This window comes from Maylandia zebra, linkage group LG7 (assembly GCF_041146795.1).
Source record: "Maylandia zebra isolate NMK-2024a linkage group LG7, Mzebra_GT3a, whole genome shotgun sequence".
NCBI lineage: Eukaryota > Metazoa > Chordata > Actinopteri > Cichliformes > Cichlidae > Maylandia > Maylandia zebra.
In genome coordinates, this window is record NC_135173.1 from 68,058,419 (window position 1) to 68,075,149 (window position 16,731).

At 44.8% G+C, this 16,731-nt stretch overlaps 1 long non-coding RNA gene across 1 annotated transcript; it reads right to left on the minus strand.

The window, feature by feature from the left end:
• Positions 1–7,734: 7,734 nt before the first annotated feature.
• Positions 7,735–8,809, minus strand: LOC112435153 (uncharacterized). Its single transcript, XR_003024450.2, has 3 exons — positions 8,736–8,809; positions 8,471–8,642; positions 7,735–8,086 (listed from the first exon to the last, which is right to left on the minus strand). It is a non-coding gene; the product is annotated as an uncharacterized LOC112435153 (long non-coding RNA).
• Between the last annotated feature and the right edge of the window lie 7,922 nt (positions 8,810–16,731).

Sequence of the window (16,731 nt, forward strand, 5' to 3'; positions counted from 1 at the left end):
ACTGATCTTTGTATACAGTTCTCATAGCGCTTCCTTAGCATTAGCGCTAGGTGGAATGTACACTCCGATAATGAAAACAGTGGTGAATTCCCGTGGTAAATAAAAAGGTCTGCATCTAACAGTCACAAACTCCACCAGCGATGAGCAATAACTAGAAACTAGCACAGAGTTCTTGCACCATTTCTCGTTGATGTAAACACACAAGCCACCACCGCGAGTCTTACCGCACAGAGCTGCATTTCTGTCGGCGCGAAACGAGGCCAGCCCGTTTAGCTGAATAGCGGCGTCCGGTACTCTGTCGCTGAGCCATGTTTCCGTGAAAACAAAGACACAGCAGTCTCTAACCTCACGTTGTGTAGCCTGCTGGAGTCGGATGTAATCTAGTTTATTATCCAGGGAGCAGACGTTGGATAAGATGATGGACGGTAGAGCCGGCCGGCTAGGGTTTGTTTTTAGCCTAGCACAGACTCCCGCCCGCTTGCCGCGCTTCCGCTTCCTCGCGCACCGCTTCCGATGTGCCCACCTCCGGCCGCCGGCATCAAGCAACGCCGGCCGGGGCTTCGAGGCCTGGTTCGCGGAGCAAGCCGAGTTCACGCAGCGTTTCCCGCAGCCCATCCTGGATGTCGTCAACCGGGTTATTTAGGTTGAAAAGTGTCTGGCTGTTGTATGCACGGACACCGACACCAGTTGCGACGATATCCATACATAGTGCAAAATAAACACGCTACACACAAAAACGTAAACAATAAACAATGCAGCACCACTTTGGCTCCGGAGTGGCCGCTGCGTGCTACTGCCGCGCCGCCACATACATACTTTTTCATGGATTGTGCAGTTTTTAGTGATGTTTCTGAGTAAAAGCAGTCAGGCTGAAGTACTGACTGTAGATTCAGAGTTTAATTCAATTCAATTCAATTCAATTTTATTTATATAGCGCCAAATCACAACAAAAGTCGCCTCAAGGCGCTTCATAGATACAGAGAAAAACCCAACAATCATATGACCCCCTACACAGCAAAATCGCCAGTGTTAAATTGACACTGTGAGTGTTAAATTTAACACTAGAAAAGTGTTTATATGTGTCCACTCTTTTGAGTGTTAAATTAACACTTTTCAAAGTGTTATATTTTTAACAACGAGCTAGTGTTATTTTAACACTGCACAGAGTTAAAGATTAACACTGAGTAACACTGACCAGTGTCAAAAATATTCTACACTGGTGTTAAGTGTTAAAAATTAACACCGAATAGTGTTGGTGGTACTTTACACTAGCCCTGGTGTTAAAAAATTCAACTCTGAATAGTGTTAATTTTGTAACACTAACACTAGTGTCAGTCAAATCATTAATACCACCAGATTACAATAAACTCCCATTAATCTCTGATATCTCTACTGCTACAATTAACCCCCAACATCCACCCATTACAAAGAAATACAAGACATTAACGTTCCAAAATACTTTGTATTCAGATACACCACAAGTAAACAAGTCATACAAAATTACAGTATGGGACAATGTACATTTTGTCATCAGTGCCATTTGAAAATTGCCTATCATAAGGTCTATAGTACACCAGATCATCTACAGAGATCAGTGCAAAGACATCTAATCCATCCTCAATAACAAATGCATTTAAGTGATCATTGAAATATACTGTTGAGACCTTACAAGTTAGAAGATAAGTATTGAAATCGCTAACAATTATACTGACAATCTTACTGAACAAAGGCATCTCATTTTCAACACCAGAACAAACATACATCCCAACTTGATATTCTGTACCATAACCTTTGACCCAGGAAGTTGTAGAAACAATAGAAGAAACATCAAACATTTTATTCAGTGCTTCACTGCCTTTTAAGCTGCTGGCCAAGACTTCATTAATGGGGCCGAACTGTAATCTTTTAAAATAAAAATTTTCAAAATGAAAGGCTAATTGATTCTGATGTTTTTTTACTAGTGTTTTTGTGATATTTTTAAAGTTCTTTACAGATCTTTTGAAGAACTTGTGCTTTGCTTCAAATCTCATGCACCACATATGTATGAGTGGCCCAATTTTTCTAATGCAGCGTGGGTAATGGATCATTAGGTGGTGCTTTGGAATCAAATTCCGTTCTGGAAAGAGAGATTTGAAAGCCTTGTGATGATCGGCAATCAGATGTTTCAAATAGCAAGTCATGCCATGAGTTATAATGGGTGAAAAAACAATGTTCACAATTTGAACTAACAAAAGTTGCAAGTTCCAATGTCCATCATTTCTGCAAACGATATCTCCAAAAATCAATGGGCTATTCCGCAAAAGACACCATGACTGCACAGCATTAAGCCCAAGATCTTTGCTGTTGTCATCCAGTTTTAGCCCACCTGGCCTGTTCCTTCTCTGTGCATATCCATAGTTAAAGCTTATAATTCTCTGTGACAATGAATTCAAGGATATCAAAGAGGTCTTAATCAAGTACTGAAACACAAGCTTTAACTCATACTGCACCACTCCCTCTAGTAGATCATGCATTATGTCTACAGCATAGTTGTCTGAAATATGGAACAGCCGAAGTGAATTGAGTAAACAATTTCTTTTTACACCAAATGTTGAGGCCAAAGCAGGATTTTGTTGAATGGCACCACAGTGTTTGTAATGAAGTTCTTTGGAACGCAGTGTTAAGCCTACATGATCTTCACTAAAAACTGACTGCAACTCTGTCTTATCAGTTAAACAAAATCTACAACAATAGTTTGCACTAAATGATTCAACAAAACCAGAAATGCTATGTAAAGCCAAGTTGTCACCTGTAATCTGAAAAAGCGAACCTCTCACAGGTGTGGCTGAAAAGGGCACTTGCATTCCTTCAGTCTCTAAAATCTTTAGATCATCAACAAGTGGCTTTAGGATAGGATCAAACCCATATTTTTTTAAGTCTTCTGAATGAAAAAGGGCTACAAGATGAATGTTCATCAACACAGAATTTAACTCTGGTGGCAAATTTCTCAAAACAAAATAAATACAACCAAGTTTGTGCACCCCCTTTTTTGAGCCTAAAGGATTAGCAGTTTCAAAATCGTCATAGTAGAGCTGGATCTGGAGAGCATGTTCTTGTTGTGAGAATAAACTGTGATTTTTGAAGTAGGAGCCGTCATTTAAATCTCTGTACAATCCCTCCATGTTTAGTTTTTTTTTCTGGAAACTGCTACAAAGTTCACTGTTTCGAAACATAGATGAAAGGGATCCCATGATAGGAACGTACATGAATTTATCATTGACAGGAACTTGCCTGTATGTCCCTGTTGTTCTATCTTTGCGTACATCAAAACGCACACCAAGAACATGCTCTATGGGTTCAACTATTTTCCATGTTTGCTCAAAATATCTTATCCTTTTAGATTCTGTGTTAAGACATGAAAATGGATTTTCAAGCTGATCAAAGCAATCCTCAACTTTTTCTAAGGTTTCTCTTGATGTATCAGTTGACAAACAGTCGACAACAGATTGTTTTGCATGTGCATGGATGTCATTAACCAGTTCCTCCAATGAACCAACTAAACACTGTACAGTACTTTCAGGAACTCCTGATGATTGTACTTGAGCAATAACAGAGCTGCACATGTTCAGTATTTGCCTTTTTTCAACTGGAACCGGTGTAGTTATTGTCATGGGATGAGCCACATTTACAGGCTGTGAAACAGAGGTTCCATCGTTAGGTACAGGCTCAAAATTGTTGATGACCTCAGAGTGAACGCAGTCTCCATGTGCTCGGAATAAGTGCCGCTTGTAACCAGAGTACGTGTGAAAGATAAATGAACATCCAGGCTCTCCACAGGTCAAACGTAAAAACTTTCCTGGGTACAAACCATGCTGGAACTTCAAATGTCTAAATAACACTGAGCAACTTGTGTGGTGTATCTTGCAAATGTAACAGATGAACATTTCCAGTCAAAGTGCTGAATAGTGGATATCTTTAAACCGTACAGTGAAGACTTCCTCTTGTTTCATTGACCCGAGGACTGTCCTTCACGCTGCCAACATCAATGCTATACACTTGATGGTCTGGATGAATGTGTAGAAGTTGTCCAATGCCTTATCAAAGGACACGGCAAATTAAAAAATGTGCCTTGAAAAGTTTTGCCTTGTCAAAACCTGCATCTCCCATCTGTGTCACACAGGGAATGACCTTTTGATCTAGGACAATGTAGAAACTTTGGGTAGAAACTTTTGATGATGTTCTTTCTTTCTCCAACCCACAGGACGAATGGCTGAGTGGGGCCAGCCTTAAGAAAAGCCTCTGTGCTACCTCCCACCTGAGGGAGAGAAAGAAACCAAGTGATTCACCATCCATCCATCCATCTTCATCCGCTTATCCGAGGTCGGGTCGCGGGGGTAGCAGCCTAAGCAAAGAGGTCCAGACCTCCCTCTCCCCAGCCACCTCCTCCAGCTTGTCCGGGGGAATACCAAGGCGTTCCCAGGCCAGCCGAGAGATATAATCTCTCCAGCGTGTCCTGGGTCTGCCCCGGGGCCTCCTCCCGGTGGGACATGCCTGGAACACCTCGCCCAGGAGGCGCCCAGGGGGCATCCTTGCCAGATGCCCGAACCACCTCAGCTGGCTCCTTTCGATGTGGAGCAGCAGCTGCTCTACTCTAAGCCCCTCCCGGATGGCCGAACTTCTCACCCTATCTCTAAGGGAGAGGCCAGCCACCCTTCGGAGGAAGCTCATTTCCGCCGCTTGTATCCGCGATCTCGTTCTTTCGGTCACTACCCACAGCTCGTGGCCATAGGTGAGGGTAGGGACGTAGATCGACCGGTAAATTGAGAGCTTCGCTTTTACACTCAGCTCCCTCTTCACCACGACTGACCGGTGCAGCGTCCGCATTACTGCAGCCGCAGCCCCAATCCGTCTGTCGATCTCCAGCTCCCTTCTCCCATCACTCGCGAACAAGACCCCGAGATACTTGAACTCCTCCACTTGGGGCAGGAACTCATCCCCGACCCGGAGTGGGCACTCCACCCTTTTCCGGCTGAGAACCATGGCCTCAGATTTGGAGGTGCTGATCCTCATTCCCGCTGCGTTACACTCGGCTGCGAACCGCTCCAGTGCGAGCTGGAGGCCCTCACCCGATGAAGCCAACAGAACCACATCATCCGCAAAAATCAGAGATGAGATTCTGAGGCCACCAAAGCGAAAGCCCTCCGCCACTTGGCTGCGCCTAGAAATCCTGTCCATAAAAATTATGAACAGAACCGGAGACAAAGGGCAGCCTTGGCGGAGCCCATCACCCACCGGGAACGAGTCCGACTTATTGCCGGCAATGCGAACCAAGCTCTTGCAACGGTTGTATAGGGATTGAATGGCCCGTAGCAATGGGCCAGACACCCCATACTCGCGCAACACCTCCCACAGGACGCCCCGAGGGACACGGTCGAATGCCTTCTCCAGGTCCACAAAACACATGTAGACTGGTTGGGCAAACTCCCATGCACCCTCAAGTATCCTCGAGAGGACAAAGAGCTGGTCCAGTGTTCCGCGACCAGGACGAAAACCGCATTGTTCCTCCTGTATCCGAGGTTCGACTAGCGGACGAACCCTCCTCTCCAGCACCCTGGCATAGACTTTCCCAGGGAGGCTGAGGAGTGTGATCCCCCTGTAGTTGGAACACACCCTCCGGTCCCCCTTCTTGAAGATGGGGACCACCACCCCGGTCTGCCAGTCCACAGGTACTGCCCCTGATCTCCACGCAACATTGCAGAGACGTGTCAACCAAGACAGCCCTACAACGTCCAGAGCCTTCAGGAACTCGGGGCGGACCTCATCGACACCAGGGGCTCTGCCACCAAGGAGTTGTTTAACTGCCTCAGTGACCTCGCCCCCGGAAATCGGTGGGTCACACCCCTCATCCCCAGACTCTGCTTCCTCCCCGGAAGACGTGTCAGTGGGATTAAGGAGGTCCTCGAAGTATTCCTTCCACCGCCCGACAATTTTCTCAGTCGACGTCAACAGCGCTCCGCCAGCACTATACACAGTGCAGGTAGAGCACCGCTTTCCCCTCCTGAGACGCCTGACGGTTTGCCAGAATCTCTTCGAGGCAGTCCGAAAGTCTTTTTCCATGGCCTCTCCGAACTCCTCCCACACCCGAGTTTTTGCTTCAGCCACTGCCCGAGCCGCATTCCGCTTGGCCTGTCGATACCTGTCGGCTGCCTCCGGAGTCCCACAGGCTAACCAAGCCCGATAGGCCTCCTTCTTCAGCCTGGTGGCTCCCTTCACCTCTGGTGTCCACCATTTGGTTCGGGGATTACCACCACGGCAGGCACCAACCACCTTGCGGCCGCAGCTCAATGCAGCAGCTTCGGCAATGGAGACGCTGAACATGGTCCATTCGGACTCAATGTCCCCAGTCTCCCTCGGAATGCTGTTGAAGCTCTGCCGGAGGTGTGCGTTGAAGATCTCGCGGACTGGGGCCTCTGCTAGACGTTCCCAGCACACCCTCACTACGCGTTTAGGTGCACCAGGTCTGTCCAGCGTCCTCCCCCGCCACCTGATCCAACTCACCACCAGGTGGTGATCAGTTGACAGCTCAGCCCCTCTCTTTACCCGAGTGTCCAGAACATATGGTCGCAGGTCTGGTGATACGATTACAAAATCGATCATCGACCTACGGCCTAGAGCATCCTGGTGCCACGTGCACTTATGGACACTCTTATGTTCGAACAGGGTGTTCGTTATGGCCAAACTGTGATTAGCACAGAAGTCCAATAACAAAGCACCGCTCGGGTTCAGATCAGGGAGGCCGTTCCTCCCAATCACGCCCCTCCAGGTCTCGCTGTCGTTACCCACGTGAGCATTGAAGTCTCCCAGCAGGACAACAGAGTCTCCAGGTGGAGCACCTTCCAGCACCCCCCCCAGGGACTCTAAGAAGGCTGGGTACTCCGAACTGCCACTCGGCGCATAAGCGCAGATGACAGTCGGGACCCGTTCCCCGACCCTAAGGCGCAGGGAACAAACCCTCTCGTCCACCGGGAAAAACCCCAACGTACCGGCAGCAAGCCGAGGGGATATAAGAATACCCACCCCAGCCCGCCGCCTCTCACCAGGGGCAACTCCAGACTGAGACAGAGTCCAGCCCCTCTCCAGGAGACTGGTTCCAGAGCCCAGACAATGCGTAGAGGTGAGCCCAACTATATCTAGCCGGTACCTCTCAACCTCACGCACCAACTCAGGCTCCTTCCCCACCAGAGAGGTGACATTCCATGTCCCTATTGCCAGTCTTGGCAGCCGGGGGTCGGTCCGCCAGGGCCTCCGCTCCTGGCCGCCACCCGGCTCACAATGCACCCGACCCCTATGGCGCCTCCTGCGGGTGGTGGGCCTGCGGGAGGATGGGCCCATGTCTCCTCTTCGGGCTGTGCCCGGCCGGGCCCCATGGACTAAGGCCCGGCCACCAGACGCTCGCCCTCGGGCACCCTCCCCGGGCCTGGCTCCAGGGCGGGGCCCCGGTAACCCTATCCCGGGCAGGGTAAACTGTTCCCTCGATATTCTTTTCATGGGGGTCTTCTGAATCGCTCTTTGTCTGGTCCCTCACCCAGGACCAGTTTGCCATGGGAGACCCTACCAGGGGGCAAAAGCCCCCAGACAACATAGCCCCTGGGATCCCTGGGACACACAAACCCCTCCACCACGACAAGGTAGCGATTCAAGGAGGAGATTCACATTAAACAAAATTGATAATCTGATGTTGAGGCATTGCTGTTTGAAATTATGACAATATTAAAATGTTTCACTCCGCGCGCACAATTATTTTTGTTTCAATGTGTACATTTAGTTTTAATAGAAACAATGACATGTCAGTCCTGCAACACCAAGCTTGTCTGGGATAGATACATCTGCTGCAGGTTGGATCACCTTGCCATCTTAAAATATCAGCCGTTGATAATTTGCATCTGTTCTCATCAAAAGAGAAATATACAATTCTAAAAAGCATACCTTGATGAATTTCATTAGGTGGTGAGCAGCATCTGATGTGCTAATCTTTGAAGACGTCCTTCCCTTAGATGTTGGAGTGAAGTGAAGCAGCAAAAGATGGCAGCCGCCTCGCAGTCCCAAACTACAGAATAGAAATTAAGATCATCACAATTACTGTCATTTAAAGGACCACAGCAGTCATTTTTCCACGTTATGTAATACCATGATGACATTTTAGACACCTGATAATTTTTCTAATAAGGCAGTTTTCCAGCGCCTTGGTATAAAAATTCATTTCTAGAGACTTAAAATCTTCTGGCCACCAAGTGAAGTAGATATCGAGTCATAACAATAGTAAGATTATGTAACTTTTTTTGTGTTCAAACTACATTAAATGTCATTTCAGTTTTAACATGTTTGTAAGCTTGTTTTCATACCATACAGAAATGAGTGATATATTGTGTTGTGGGAATTAAGCAAATGCTGTAAAGGCATGCAAAATCTACCATTTCCAACTTACACTTACCAGCCTCGTTAGAGTAACGCTGTGCAGAAATGAGCAGCTCATCCAATTCTGTACTCTGGGACAGATTTTTGCAATCTTTGATGATCCTTGGCTTGAAGAATGTTGGCCACTTTGCAAGGAACTTACCAGACACTTCCTCCCCAAAAAACAGCATTGTGAAGTCTTGGTCAATCTTAAACACAAAGTGTAACAACAGAAACAACACATTAACAAGAAAACAAACAAAGGAACCACAAAGCAGTCATTAAATTATTTTATGCCTTACCAAGCCAGGTGTATCCAGAAATCTTGGGAAAAGGTCCAGGACAGTAGAAGCTATGGCAGGTTCTTGAACCACTTTTTGCCCATGTTGAAATGTCACCTTCATGTTGTCTTTGACATGTTTCATGTCAGTTGAGTGCCTCTTCCTTGCATTTATCACCTGACAACGGCCTCACATTTGAACACAAGTTGCGAAGAGTCTTGGGGCTGTCTTGAAAAGCTGACTTTGATTAGTTCATCTCTTCTCGGGAACCAGCATATCACCACCTGCCAAGAGTAAAATAAGGTCCAGCATATAACACCATTTCTTTGCAAAATATCTAGCATGTCTAGTCCCTTTAGACTGAGTTAAAATTAATTTTGTTAAGAAAAACATCCTTGATCCATTTTTTAAGTAGTACAAGCTGTGTAACATGACTGCAATACAGTATTCTCTCAACTATCACAGGGGTTAGTAGGAACCATATTTCTATTTTATTATTTTTTATATATTTTAAGCGATAAAAACCCTCCCCACAAATATTCCTGACAATGTAGCGTTTGGTTTGTTCGTTTTTAAATTTCAAATATTGTATAACAAGACAAAACTGCAAATATGAACGCATCCCCCCCTCTCCCTCTTAACTAACCGATGCCTTTAATTGAACTACCAAATTAACACAATGGTCCTCTCTTTCTGGTCAGACACTTTGCAGCACTTCTGCTGTAATTTTATTCATATTTAACAAAATAAAAATGCAGAAATAAGTGTACACATTAGTTTTTGACTCTCACTGAACTAACAAAGCCAATCCCTCCACATGTTTGTACTCTCTTGTTACCTCGGCCAGGTCCGCGGCTCTGAACCGTGGTAATGACACCTCTGGCCAATACGCTGGGTTGTCGGGCTTGTAGCTTTACTGTCAGCGAACACAGTGTACAGTCGAATCTTAACAGCTTTCTTACAAGCAGGCACTCATTTTGGCGGCAGTGGTTATTATTATATTTACATGCTCTCTTCTTCCATTTCTCATCGGTAACAGCTCTTACTTTCTCCCTCTCTCGCGCTCAAACACACAACGGGAGGGGCAGTTCCACACGTTCTCCCCGCAGCACGGACTACACTACCCATGAGGGCCGGTAACACTCTGCCCTCATTGCCTTTATATTAAATCATTTTTGGCTAATGACAAAAAAAAGTCACTTTAAGGGCCAAATTGCATTATACTTCTTCACCTCACCTGACGTGGGCCGCAAGTGGCCTTTGGGCCACGAGTGGCCTCTGGGCCGCGAGTTTGAGACCACTGACCCTAAGGCTTTGGCAGTTTAATTCGAAAATAAATAAAAGGCATTTAATAAAAACTGTGAAATATATTAACATGTAATATTCATTACAGTCTGCCAATAGCCAGATTATGCTAAATGAATATTAGGAAAGAAACTGGTACTTTGCAGAGTTCTAGCTAGCAGTAGCCCAGCTTAACAAAAACAGTTAAAATTCAAATATGACACTTAAAGATGATGTATTTTGATATAAATACTATTTCTTTTACTAGTTATCATGTTACTTGTTCTAACATCAATCTAAAACTTAATATTTAACCGAATAAAACTTACCGCATCAGCAAGAAAAAATGGCGACCGAAGATTCTGGATTGCGAAGCTCCACAGGAAATGAAGGTGTGGTCTAATTTAACACCCACAGTGTTAAAATGCAGTAACGACTAAAATCTACACTTACACTTTTCAGGAATCAACTCCCGATGTGTTATTTTAACTCGATTAAGTGTTGAACTAACTCGGAACTCTGTTGAAATCTACTAACACTGAAAAATCAACACTGGCATTTTTGCTGTGTATGAGCAAGCACTTTGGCGACAGTGGGAAGGAAAAACTCCCTTTTAACAGGAAGAAACCTCCAGCAGAACCAGGCTCAGGGAGGGGCGGGGCCATCTGCTGCAACTGGTTGGGGTGAGAGAAGGAAGACAGGATAAAGACATGCTGTGGAAGAGAGACAGAGGTTAATAACAGATATGATTCAATGCAGAGAGGTCTGTTAACACATAGTGAGTGAGAAAGGTGACTGGAAAGGAAAAACTCAATGCATCATGGGAATCCCCCGGCAGCCTACGTCTATTGCAGCATAACTAAGGGAGGATTCAGGGTCACCTGGTCCAGCCCTAACTATATGCTTTAGCAAAAAGGAAAGTTTGAAGCCTAATCTTGAAAGTAGAGATAGTGTCTGTCTCCTGAATCCAAACTGGAAGCTGGTTCCACAGAAGAGGGGCCTGAAAACTGAAGGCTCTGCCTCCCATTCTACTTTTAAATACTCTAGGAACAACAAGTAGGCCTGCAGAGCGAGAGCGAAGTGCTCTAATAGGGTGATATGGTACTACAAGGTCATTAAGATAAGATGGGGCCTGATTATTTAAGACCTTGTATGTGAGGAGCAGGATTTTGAATTCAATTCTGGATTTAACAGGAAGCCAAAACAGGAGAAATCTGCTCTCTCTTTCTAGTCCCTGTCAGGACTCTTGCTGCAGCATTTTGGATTAGCTGAAGGCTTTTCAGGGAGTTTTTAGGACTTCCTGATAATAATGAATTACAGTCGTCCAGCCTGGAAGTAATAAATGCATGAACTAGTTTTTCAGCGTCACTCTGAAACAGGATATTTCTAACTTTAGAGATGTTGCGCAAATGGAAGAACGCAGTCTTACATATTTGTTTAATATGTGCATTGAAGGACATGTCCTGGTCAAAAATGACTCCAAGGTTCCTCACAGTGTTACTGGAGGCCAAGGTAATGCCATCCAGAGGAAGAATCTGCTTAGATACCATATTTCTAAGATTTTCAGGGCCGAGTACAATAACCTCAGTTTGATCTGAATTAAGAAGCAGAAAGTTAGCAGCCATCCAGGTCTTTATGTCTTTAAGACATTCCTGCAGTTTAACTCATTGGTGTGTGTTATCTGGCTTCATGGACAGATAGAGCTGGGTGTCATCAGCATAGCAGTGTAAATGTATGCTATGTCTTCTAATGATGCTGCCTAAGGGAAGCATGTATAATGTAAACAGAATTGGTCCTAGCACTGAACCCTGTGGAACTCCATAATTAACCTCAGTGTGTGAAGAGGACTCTCCATTTACATGCACAAACTGGAGTCTATTAGATAGATATGATACAAACCACTGCAGTGCAGTACCTGTAATACCTACAGCTTGTTCTAATCGCTCTAATAGGATATTATGGTCGACAGTATCGAACGCTGCACTAAGGTCTAGCAGGACAAGCACAGAGATGAGTCCACTGTCAGAGGCCATAAGAAGATCATTTGTAACCTTCACTAATGCTGTTTCTGTGCTGTGATGAGCTCTGAAACCTGACTGAAACTCTTCAAATAAACCATTCCTCTGCAGATGATCTGTTAGCTGTTTGACAACTACTCTTTCAAGGATGTTTGATATAAAGGAAGGTTGGAGATTGGCCTATAATTAGCTAAGACTGCTGGGTCTAGAGATGCTTTTTGAGTAAAGGTTTAACTACAGCCAGCTTGAAGGCCTGTGGTACATAGCCGATCATTAGAGATAGGTTGATCATATTTAAGATCGAAGCATTAATTAATGGCAGGACTTCTTTGAGCAGTTTTGTAGGAATGGGGTCTAAAAGACACGTTGATGGTTTGGAGGAAGTAATTATTGAAGTTAACTCAGAAAGATCAATTAGAGAAAAAGAGTCTAACTTAACATCAATGGTACTAAGAGTAGCTGTAGATAATATTACATCTGTGGGATGATTACTGGTAATTTTTTCTCTAATGATAAAAATGTTATTTGTGAAGAAGTTCATGAAGTCATTACTAGTTAACGTTAAAGGGATGGTTGGCTCAAAAGAGCTCTGACTGTTTGTCAGCCTGGCTACAGAGCTGAAGAGAAACCTGGGGTTGTTCTTATTTTCTTCAATCAGTGACGAATAGTAAGATGTTCTGGCTTTGCGGAGGGCTTTCTTATAAAGCAGCAAACTATTTCTCCAGGCTAAATGATGATCCTCTAAATTTGTGACACGCCATTTCCTCTCCAGATTACGAGTCATCTGCTTTAGGCTACGTGTTTGAGAATTATACCACAGAGTCAGGTACTTCTGATTAGAGACCTTAGTTTTCACAGGAGCTACAGTATCCAGAGTCGTACGTAGTGAGGAGGTGAAATTATTAACAAGATAATCGAACTCTGTTGGCGTAGCGTTCAGATAGCTGCTCTGCTCTGTGTTGGTACAGGGCATTGAAGATGATAACAGTGGGTGGATTATATTCTTAAACTTAGTTACAGCACTTTCAGAAAGACATCTACTGTGATAAAGTCTACTCTCCACTGCTGTGTAATCAATTATTGTAAATGTAAATGTTATCAGGAAATGATCAGCCAGGAGAGGGTTTTCAGGAAACACTGTTAAATGTTCAGTTTCTATGCCATATGTTAAAACAAGATCTAGAGTGTGATTAAAGTGGTGGGTGGGTTCTTTTACATCAGGAGGCATTCACCAGAGAAACGCCTTTGCACTGATCTGTTGTCCATTGTGAGATTATTATATTACCTTATGCCACGTTAGACCCCTAATTAAAGATTGTGAAATCATTATGTAGTTTAGTTTGCATTATTCTCCTGAAGAGGTGATAACTATTACACTTATTAAACTGATTTGTATTACATTAGACTGCTGATTTATTGTGAATGAATGATGTTGTTTGATGATGCATGATACTGCTGAGGTATAAGAAACACTGTTTTCAGAGAGTCAGGACCTTATTTGTCTGATTAGAAAGGAACAGAACAGACTGCACAGGAAGCCGAGGCCATAACTCAGGCTCACTGAGAGAGAGAAAGCATGTGGATGTTATGGGTGGCTGAAGCTATAAGAATGTGAGGAACACTCAGAAACTTCGAGATCAGGCGGACACCCTCCTGCGCTCATCTCCTCTCCGGATGGTTTATGCTCAAAAGTGTTGTATGGAATAAAATGATTGTTGATTGAGCATTTATACACTGAGTACTGTCCTTCCTTCAGCCCAAGATCATAAGAACTGGAGAATTTGACACCATCTCTCGTACTTTCTTTATTTCCTGTTTTCCCTCAGAGGAGACAATCGTGGAACTGGCTGGACGGACGTGCTGAAGACCTCCTAACCACAGCTAACCGCGCTCCTGACTCTTGGACCTCAACCATCCGACTCGCAGGTTTTAATAATCGGTTGTCCATTGCAGGCAGAATTTAGGCTCCATTAGTTTTGATTTGTATGTGTTTGGTTAAAGACAACTGAGAAATTCAGTTAAGTTCAAATTTACTCATGCACGGTTAATACAGAAATGTGAAAACGCAGGATATTGATTGCTGTGGATCGAAGTTATCAATAGTAAAAGACACAAAATATCAGTTATCCTCTGTTTGTGCACAGCAGGTGAGGCACAGGTGCTTCACTTTGTTGGCTTTGTTGTACAGATCAGTAATAAACGCTCACTGTTATGGATCAATAAGGATTTCTCCCAACAGTTCCATTTCTCACTCTCTGCGGATCAGGACAAAAAGCTCATATCTTGTTCTGCAGATAAATGTTTGATTAAAATTTAACCAGTATAACGTTTGATACCTCAGCCGAGCAGCTTTTCCTTCCCACTGTCCCAAAGTGCTTGCTCATAGGGGGTCATATGATTGGTGGGTTTTTCTCCGTATGTATTATTGTAGGGTCGACCTGACAATATAAAGAACCTTGAGGCGACTCGTTTGGTGCTGTATGAAAAACACTGAATTGAATGTTGTTTGGCTTCATGTATAGTAATAACAGTTTACAAGAAACACATTGCAGCCCTAAATTACCCAGAAAGATCCATAAAATCTGTGAGCACATCTGTTTCTTCGACTGTACACTGTCAGGTTGCTTGGATTTACTACGGCATCATTTCTTGGTTAAGGTTCAGAGGCCGTCGATACCACCAAGACGAAGGAGCACAGAATAGAAATTGATTCCTTTCTTGGCCAGAGCTGCGTAGAAGAAAATTATGCTGCTGATAAGACTTTAGCCCAGAACTAAAGCAGGAGAGGGAGAGATCCTCCTGGAGGTAAGACAGCGGTGGAGGCAGACAGGTATGAACAGAGTCCTTCCTTTCTGCTTCCTCAGGAACGAACCAGCAAGTGGAGAATCCCTCAGAAAGCACATCTTCAGCCATCTGAAAGGTCCACGCCGCCGATGGGACAACAGTCTGCACTGAAGAGTGGGCTCGAGCAGGTCCGTGAGTACAGGGAGATAATGAGGTGATAGCGCTCAGGTGTGTGAGCAGGTGAGTCCAAGGTGTCAACTTCTCCAGCAGGTCAGCCCCGGGTGAACCGTACTCTCTTTTCTTTTCACCTGGTAGTTACACTGACTCACAGTGGGCGACGTCACTGATGTTTGATGGTGTGGAAATGGTGGCTCAGACAAGAAAGGGGCGGAGCTTGACGCAGCAGAGCTAAAGATAGGTAATTCCACTAAAGTTTTCACTATCATGTAGTGCTGTGTAGCGGTTAGGAGACCCAAATGTGGAACCGAGGAATTGGAACAAAATGTCTTTATTGTTGGCTGTTCGATGCCTGACACAAGGCGCAGGAATACAAAACAACATTAACGGAGATCAAAACCCAGAAAATGAAAACTAAAAAGGCCAAAAACTGGAAAAACTAAACAGAGAGAACATCCGGACAACAAGAACAAAGCACTAAACAAAATTCAACTAACTCGACACACAGATGGGACTAGACCAGGCATGGGAACATAACACTGAGCTGGATGGACAGGACTAGAAGTGATTAGATCGGAGGGATGACTCGAAGATAGAAAGGTGAGGCTGCGATCGTTTGGACGTGTGCAGAGGAGAGAGGACGAGAACAGGACATGCAGAGGGCTGGAATGATGGAGGTGGACGAGGAGCTGAAAGCAGATGTTCACAACCAAGGTTACTAAAAGTGAGGTCACTGTGTGTACAAGTGATCCCTGTGAGCCAAAGCTCAGGCTGCTCTAAGCACTCAGTTTTTTTGCTCTTGGATCCCAGTGATGTCACAGAGAGGGGACATCCCTAAGATCATCATCTCGGGCACAGACACCCAGAGGAAAGTGACCAAAAGGAGGAGGAGCTAAAAGGGCTCGTTTCAGACACAGCGCAGACTGAGAAGCTGCAACAAAGGTGCAGTATAAGAAGGATTATTTCAAACTGTGCAAAGCCACTCTATTAAATACATGGAGCTGGAAACTTCCCTTTAACTGGCTGACCTAGTTCAGAGACGACACGGCGTCTCCTGCACGGATACAAAAAGCTGAAAAAAGGTTAACTTGGATTAAAGCTTTTTGTCATGCAGCGCACAAAATATTTATTTACAAGAGGCACCACTTGGAGTCAGCCTGGGAGCTGAAGTGCTCTCACTGAGTTAAAGAATAAAACAGCTTGAAGTGAACCAGCTGCACACAAACAAAAGTGGTGATTGTCCAGAGCATCATCATTCAGTGCAGTCAGACAAACCTCAGAGGATCTACAAACAGCGCTGCTGGTGATTCAGGCCAGGCTTTAATCATCCTGCACTGAAAACAGGTGCGAGCTCATCACACATACCGACTGAGGTGTCCAAGATTCAGCGCAGATGTGATCAACGACAGCAGCACAAAGAGTCCAGGGATTATATTTTATTCATGATATGATGATGAGAGAAACCCGTCTTTGTGCGAATGTTAGGGGAAAGCAGCAGTGCGACTCAAAGCCAGTTAAATAAGTACAGCTGTGAACGAGGCCTTGACACTCACGAGCTGAAACCCACAGGGTTGTTCCTCAGACCTCTGTCATGAATCTGCTTCACGGCGTCTCCCAGAAAGACAGCCGGGCTCTTTATCTCGTGTCACTCGAGTCCTCCGGCTGCTTTAGCTCTAATTCAAGCACTCATCTCATTTCTGCAAAAGATGGGCTGACACAGAGGACTGAAAGTCTTCATTTAGCATCCTGACATA